The sequence below is a fragment of the Ochotona princeps genome, unplaced genomic scaffold (genome assembly GCF_030435755.1).
Source record: "Ochotona princeps isolate mOchPri1 unplaced genomic scaffold, mOchPri1.hap1 HAP1_SCAFFOLD_263, whole genome shotgun sequence".
Lineage (NCBI taxonomy): Eukaryota > Metazoa > Chordata > Mammalia > Lagomorpha > Ochotonidae > Ochotona > Ochotona princeps.
The window spans coordinates 48,674-57,500 of record NW_026701876.1 but is presented as its reverse complement, the minus strand read 5'-3'; positions in this window follow the sequence as shown (position 1 = coordinate 57,500).

The following is an 8,827-nucleotide window of genomic DNA, read 5'->3' as shown; positions in this document are numbered from 1 at the left end:
GAAGAAGAATCAACCGAGTGGTTCTTGTGGGAGAACACCTCCATTTGGCTCACTAACTTCACACACCATCAGGCTTCCAAGCACCTCTCAAGGAAACTCAGTTTTCACACTCTAGGCTTAATGCCCTTTGAGTGCCTAGGAAAGAAATGAAGCTTGGTGAACTTATCACACAAACCAATGCTTCACAGGCGGGTTTCACATGCCACCAACTCCACATTCACAGACAACTTCACCATCAGGCTTCCAAGCAGCTCTCAAGGAAACTCAGTTTTCACACTCTAGGCTTAATGCCCTTTGAGTGCCTAGGACTGAAATGAAGCTTGGTGAGATTCCCACACAAACCAATGCTCCACATGCGGGTTTCACATGCCACCAACTCCACATTCACAGACAACTTCAGCGCCAAATCCATTTTCAGATAGCTCTCAATACAAAGGCTCTAGGCGCAAATATTGGTGTGAGAGCTAATTCAATCAAGGAAACACTGCATGTTGGTGAAGCGCATATTGAAGAAGAATCAACCGAGTGGTTCTTGTGGGACAACAACTCCATTTGGCTCACTAACTTCACACACCATCAGGCTTCCAAGCAGCTCTCAAGGAAACTCAGTTTTCACACTCTAGGCTTAATGCCCTTTGAGTGCCTAGGAATGAAATGCACCTTGTAGAGCATCCCACACAAACCAATGCTCCACAGGCGGGTTTCACATGCCACCAACTCCACATTCACAGACAACTTCAACGCCAAAGCCGTTTTCAGGTAGCCCTCAATGCAAAGGCTCCAGGCCCAAATATTGGTGTGAGAGCTAATTCAATCAAGGAAACACTGCATGTTGCTGAAGCGCATATTGAAGAAGAATCAGCTGAGTGGTTCTTGTGGGAGAACAACTCCATTTGGCTCACTAACTTCACACACCATCAGGCTTCCAAGCAGCTCTCAAGGAAACTCAGTTTTCACACTCTAGGCTTAATGCCCTTTGAGTGCATTATGTAGGAAAGTACCTGGTAGAGCATCCCACACAAACCAATGCTCCACATGCGGGTTTCACATGCCACCAACTCCACATTCACAGACAACTTCAGCGCCAAAGCCGTTTTCAGGTAGCCCTCAATGCAAAGGCTCTAGGTGCAAATATTGGTGTGAGAGCTAATTCAATCAAGGAAACACTGCATGTTGGTGAAGCGCATATTGAAGAAGAATCAGCCGAGTGGTTCTTGTGAGAGAACAACTCCATTTTGGCTCACTAACTTCACACACCATCAGGCTTCCAAGCAGCTCTCAAGGAAACTCAGTTTTCACACTCTAGGCTTAATGCCCTTTGAGTGCATTATCTAGGAATGAACCTGGTAGAGCATCCCACACAAACCAATGCTCCACAGGAGGCTTCACATGCCACCAACTCCACATTCACAGACAACTTCAGCGCCAAAGCCATTTTCAGATAGCCCTCAATGCAAAGGCTCTAGACCCAAATATTGGTGTGAGAGCTAATTCAATCAAGGAAACACTGCATGTTGGTGAAGCGCATATTGAAGAAGAATCAGCCGAGTGGTTCTTGTGGGAGAACAACTCCATTTGGCTCACTAACTTCACACACCATCAGGCTTCCAAGCAGCTCTCAAGGAAACTCAGTTTTCACACTCTAGGCTTAATGCCCTTTGAGTGCCTAGGAATGAAATGCACCTTGTAGAGCATCCCACACAAACCAATGCTCCACAGGCGGGTTTCACATGCCACCAACTCCACATTCACAGACAACTTCAGCGCCAAAGCCGTTTTCAGGTAGCCCTCAATGCAAAGGCTCCAGGCCCAAATATTGGTGTGAGAGCTAATTCAATCAAGGAAACACTGCATGTTGGTGAAGCGCATATTGAAGAAGAATCAGCTGAGTGGTTCTTGTGGGAGAACAACTCCATTTGGCTCACTAACTTCACACACCATCAGGCTTCCAAGCAGCTCTCAAGGAAACTCAGTTTTCACACTCTAGGCTTAATGCCCTTTGAGTGCATTATGTAGGAAAGTACCTGGTAGAGCATCCCACACAAACCAATGCTCCACAGGCGGGTTTCACATGCCACCAACTCTACATTCACAGACAACTTCAGCGCCAAAGCCATTTTCAGATAGCCCTCAATGCAAAGGCTCTAGGCGCAAATATTGGTGTGAGAGCTAATTCAATCAAGGAAACACTGCATGTTGGTGAAGCGCATATTGAAGAAGAATCAGCCGAGTGGTTCTTGTGGGAGAACACCTCCATTTGGCTCACTAACTTCACACACCATCAGGCTTCCATGCAGCTCTCAAGGAAACTCAGTTTTCACACTCTAGGCTTAATGCCCTTTGAGTGCCTAGGAATGAAATGCAACTTGGTGAGCTTATCACACAAACCAATGCTCCACAGGCGGGTTTCACATGCCACCAACTCCACATTCACAGACAACTTCAGCGCCAAAGCCGTTTTCAGGTAGCCCTCAATGCAAAGGCTCCAGGCCCAAATATTGATGTGAGAGCTAATTCAATCAAGGAAACACTGCATGTTGGTGAAGCGCATATTGAAGAAGAATCAGCCGAGTGGTTCTTGTGGGAGAACAACTCCATTTGGCTCACTAACTTCACACACCATCAGGCTTCCAAGCAGCTCTCAAGGAAACTCAGTTTTCACACTCTAGGCTTAATGCCCTTTGAGTGCCTAGGACTGAAATGAAGCTTGGTGAACTTATCACACAAACCAATGCTCCACAGGCGGGTTTCACATGCCACCAACTCGACATTCACAGACAACTTCAACGCCAAAGCCTTTTTCAGGTAGCCCTCAATGCAAAGGCTCCAGGCCCAAATATTGGTGTGAGAGCTAATTCAATCAAGGAAACACTGCATGTTGGTGAAGCGCATATTGAAGAAGAATCAGCTGAGTGGTTCTTGTGGGAGAACAACTCCATTTGGCTCACTAACTTCACACACCATCAGGCTTCCAAGCAGCTCTCAAGGAAACTCAGTTTTCACACTCTAGGCTTAATGCCCTTTGAGTGCATTATGTAGGAAAGTACCTGGTAGAGCATCCCACACAAACCAATGCTCCACATGCGGGTTTCACATGCCACCAACTCCACATTCACAGACAACTTCAGCGCCAAAGCCATTTTCAGATAGCCCTCAATGCAAAGGCTCTAGGCGCAAATATTGGTGTGAGAGCTAATTCAATCAAGGAAACACTGCATGTTGGTGAAGCGCATATTGAAGAAGAATCAGCCGAGTGGTTCTTGTGGGAGAACAACTCCATTTGGCTCACTAACTTCACACACCATCAGGCTTCCAAGCAGCTCTCAAGGAAACTCAGTTTTCACACTCTAGGCTTAATGCCCTTTGAGTGCCTAGGACTGAAATGAACCTGGTAGAGCATCCCACACGAACCAATGCTCCACATGCGGGTTTCACATGCCACCAACTCCACATTCACAGACAACTTCAGCGCCAAAGCCATTTTCAGATAGCCCTCAATGCAAAGGCTCCAGGCCCAAATATTGGTGTGAGAGCTAATTCAATCAAGGAAACACTGCATGTTGGTGAAGCGCATATTGAAGAAGAATCAGCCGAGTGGTTCTTGTGGGAGAACAACTCCATTTGGCTCACTAACTTCACACACCATCAGGCTTCCATGCAGCTCTCAAGGAAACTCAGTTTTCACACTCTAGGCTTAATGCCCTTTGAGTGCATTATGTAGGAATGAACCTGGTAGAGCATCCCACACAAACCAATGCTCCACATGCGGGTTTCACATGCCACCAACTCCACATTCACAGACAACTTCAGCGCCAAAGCCGTTTTCAGGTAGCCCTCAATGCAAAGGCTCCAGGCGCAAATATTGGTGTGAGAGATAATTCAATCAAGGAAACACTGCATGTTGGTGAAGCGCATATTGAAGAAGAATCAGCCGAGTGGTTCTTGTGGGAGAACAACTCCATTTGGCTCACTAACTTCACACACCATCAGGCTTCCAAGCAGCTCTCAAGGAAACTCAGTTTTCACACTCTAGGCTTAATGCCTTTTGAGTGCATTATGTAGGAATGAACCTGGTAGAGCATCCCACACAAACCAATGCTCCACATGCGGGTTTCACATGCCACCAACTCCACATTCACAGACAACTTCAGCGCCAAAGCCGTTTTCAGATAGCCCTCAATGCAAAGGCTCCAGGCGCAAATATTGGTGTGAGAGCTAATTCAATCAAGGAAACACTGCATGTTGTTGAAGGGCATATTGAAGAAGAATCAGCCGAGTGGTTCTTGTGGGAGAACAACTCCATTTGGCTCACTAACTTCACACACCATCAGGCTTCCAAGCAGCTCTCAAGGAAACTCAGTTTTCACACTCTAGGCTTAATGCCCTTTGAGTGCCTAGGACTGAAATGCAACTTGGTGAGCTTATCACACAAACCAATGCTCCACATGCGGGTTTCACATGCCACCAACTCCACATTCACAGACAACTTCAGCGCCAAAGCCGTTTTCAGGTAGCCCTCAATGCAAAGGCTCTAGGCGCAAATATTGGTGTGAGAGCTAATTCAATCAAGGAAACACTGCATGTTGGTGAAGCGCATATTGAAGAAGAATCAGCCGAGTGGTTCTTGTGAGAGAACAACTCCATTTTGGCTCACTAACTTCACACACCATCAGGCTTCCATGCAGCTCTCAAGGAAACTCAGTTTTCACACTCTAGGCTTAATGCCCTTTGAGTGCATTATCTAGGAATGAACCTGGTAGAGCATCCCACACAAACCAATGCTCCACAGGCGGGTTTCACATGCCACCAACTCCACATTCACAGACAACTTCAGCGCCAAAGCCATTTTCAGATAGCCCTCAATGCAAAGGCTCTAGTCCCAAATATTGGTGTGAGAGCTAATTCAATCAAGGAAACACTGCATGTTGGTGAAGCGCATATTGAAGAAGAATCAGCCGAGTGGTTCTTGTGGGAGAACAACTCCATTTGGCTCACTAACTTCACACACCATCAGGCTTCCAAGCAGCTCTCAAGGAAACTCAGTTTTCCCACTCTAGGCTTAATGCCCTTTGAGTGACTAGGAATGAAATGCACCTTGTAGAGCATCCCACACAAACCAATGCTCCACATGCGGGTTTCACATGCCACCAACTCCACATTCACAGACAACTTCAGCGCCAAAGCCGTTTTCAGATAGCCCTCAATGCAAAGGCTCCAGGCGCAAATATTGGTGTGAGAGCTAATTCAATCAAGGAAACACTGCATGTTGTTGAAGGGCATATTGAAGAAGAATCAGCCGAGTGGTTCTTGTGGGAGAACAACTCCATTTGGCTCACTAACTTCACACACCATCAGGCTTCCAAGCAGCTCTCAAGGAAACTCAGTTTTCACACTCTAGGCTTAATGCCCTTTGAGTGACTAGGAATGAAATGCACCTTGTAGAGCATCCCACACAAACCAATGCTCCACATGCGGGTTTCACATGCCACCAACTCCACATTCACAGACAACTTCAGCGCCAAAGCCGTTTTCAGGTAGCCCTCAATGCAAAGGCTCTAGGCGCAAATATTGGTGTGAGAGCTAATTCAATCAAGGAAACACTGCATGTTGGTGAAGCGCATATTGAAGAAGAATCAGCCGAGTGGTTCTTGTGAGAGAACAACTCCATTTTGGCTCACTAACTTCACACACCATCAGGCTTCCATGCAGCTCTCAAGGAAACTCAGTTTTCACACTCTAGGCTTAATGCCCTTTGAGTGCATTATCTAGGAATGAACCTGGTAGAGCATCCCACACAAACCAATGCTCCACAGGCGGGTTTCACATGCCACCAACTCCACATTCACAGACAACTTCAGCGCCAAAGCCATTTTCAGATAGCCCTCAATGCAAAGGCTCTAGTCCCAAATATTGGTGTGAGAGCTAATTCAATCAAGGAAACACTGCATGTTGGTGAAGCGCATATTGAAGAAGAATCAGCCGAGTGGTTCTTGTGGGAGAACAACTCCATTTGGCTCACTAACTTCACACACCATCAGGCTTCCAAGCAGCTCTCAAGGAAACTCAGTTTTCCCACTCTAGGCTTAATGCCTTTTGAGTGCATTATGTAGGAATGAACCTGGTAGAGCATCCCACACAAACCAATGCTCCACATGCGGGTTTCACATGCCACCAACTCCACATTCACAGACAACTTCAGCGCCAAAGCCGTTTTCAGATAGCCCTCAATGCAAAGGCTCCAGGCGCAAATATTGGTGTGAGAGCTAATTCAATCAAGGAAACACTGCATGTTGTTGAAGGGCATATTGAAGAAGAATCAGCCGAGTGGTTCTTGTGGGAGAACAACTCCATTTGGCTCACTAACTTCACACACCATCAGGCTTCCAAGCAGCTCTCAAGGAAACTCAGTTTTCACACTCTAGGCTTAATGCCCTTTGAGTGCCTAGGACTGAAATGCAACTTGGTGAGCTTATCACACAAACCAATGCTCCACAGGCGGGTTTCACATGCCACCAACTCCACATTCACAGACAACTTCAGCGCCAAAGCCGTTTTCAGGTAGCCCTCAATGCAAAGGCTCCAGGCCCAAATATTGGTGTGAGAGCTAATTCAATCAAGGAAACACTGCATGTTGGTGAAGCGCATATTGAAGAAGAATCAGCCGAGTGGTTCTTGTGGGAGAACAACTCCATTTGGCTCACTAACTTCACACACCATCAGGCTTCCATGCAGCTCTCAAGGAAACTCAGTTTTCACACTCTAGGCTTAATGCCCTTTGAGTGCATTATGTAGGAATGAACCTGGTAGAGCATCCCACACAAACCAATGCTCCACAGGCGGGTTTCACATGCCACCAACTCCACATTCACAGACAACTTCAGCGCCAAAGCCATTTTCAGATAGCCCTCAATGCAAAGGCTCTAGACCCAAATATTGGTGTGAGAGCTAATTCAATCAAGGAAACACTGCATGTTGGTGAAGCGCATATTGAAGAAGAATCAGCCGAGTGGTTCTTGTGGGAGAACAACTCCATTTTGGCTCACTAACTTCACACACCATCAGGCTTCCAAGCAGCTCTCAAGGAAACTCAGTTTTCACACTCTAGGCTTAATGCCCTTTGAGTGCATTATCTAGGAATGAACCTGGTAGAGCATCCCACACAAACCAATGCTCCACATGCGGGTTTCACATGCCACCAACTCCACATTCACAGACAACTTCAGCGCCAAAGCCATTTTCAGATAGCCCTCAATGCAAAGGCTCTAGGCGCAAATATTGGTGTGAGAGCTAATTCAATCAAGGAAACACTGCATGTTGTTGAAGCGCATATTGAAGAAGAATCAGCCGAGTGGTTCTTGTGGGAGAACAACTCCATTTGGCTCACTAACTTCACACACCATCAGGCTTCCAAGCAGCTCTCAAGGAAACTCAGTTTTCACACTCTAGGCTTAATGCCCTTTGAGTGCATTATGTAGGAAAGTACCTGGTAGAGCATCCCACACAAACCAATGCTCCACATGCGGGTTTCACATGCCACCAACTCCACATTCACAGACAACTTCAGCGCCAAAGCCATTTTCAGATAGCCCTCAATGCAAAGGCTCTAGGCGAAAATATTGGTGTGAGAGCTAATTCAATCAAGGAAACACTGCATGTTGGTGAAGGGCATATTGAAGAAGGATCAGCCGAGTGGTTCTTGTGGGAGAACAACTCCATTTTGGCTCACTAACTTCACACACCATCAGGCTTCCAAGCAGCTCTCAAGGAAACTCAGTTTTCACACTCTAGGCTTAATGCCCTTTGAGTGCATTATCTAGGAATGAACCTGGTAGAGCATCCCACACAAACCAATGCTCCACAGGCGGGTTTCACATGCCACCAACTCCACATTCACAGACAACTTCAGCGCCAAAGCCATTTTCAGATAGCCCTCAATGCAAAGGCTCTAGGCGCAAATATTGGTGTGAGAGCTAATTCAATCAAGGAAACACTGCATGTTGGTGAAGCGCATATTGAAGAAGAATCAGCCGAGTGGTTCTTGTGGGAGAACAACTCCATTTGGCTCACTAACTTCACACACCATCAGGCTTCCAAGCAGCTCTCAAGGAAACTCAGTTTTCACACTCTAGGCTTAATGCCCTTTGAGTGCCTAGGAATGAAATGCACCTTGTAGAGCATCCCACACATACCAATGCTCCACAGGCGGGTTTCACATGCCACCAACTCCACATTCACAGACAACTTCAGCGCCAAAGCCGTTTTCAGATAGCCCTCAACACAAAGGCTCCAGGCGCAAATATTGGTGTGAGAGCTAATTCAATCAAGGAAACACTGCATGTTGGTGAAGGGCATATTGAAGAAGGATCAGCCGAGTGGTTCTTGTGGGAGAACAACTCCATTTTGGCTCACTAACTTCACACACCATCAGGCTTCCAAGCAGCTCTCAAGGAAACTCAGTTTTCACACTCTAGGCTTAATGCCCTTTGAGTGCATTATCTAGGAATGAACCTGGTAGAGCATCCCACACAAACCAATGCTCCACAGGCGGGTTTCACATGCCACCAACTCCACATTCACAGACAACTTCACCATCAGGCTTCCAAGCAGCTCTCAAGGAAACTCAGTTTTCACACTCTAGGCTTAATGCCCTTTGAGTGCCTAGGACTGAAATGCACCTTGTAGAGCATCCCACACAAACCAATGCTCCACAGGCGGGTTTCACATGCCACCATCTCCACATTCACAGACAACTTCAGCGCCAAAGCCGTTTTCAGGTAGCCCTCAATGCAAAGGCTCCAGGCCCAAATATTGGTGTGAGAGCTAATTC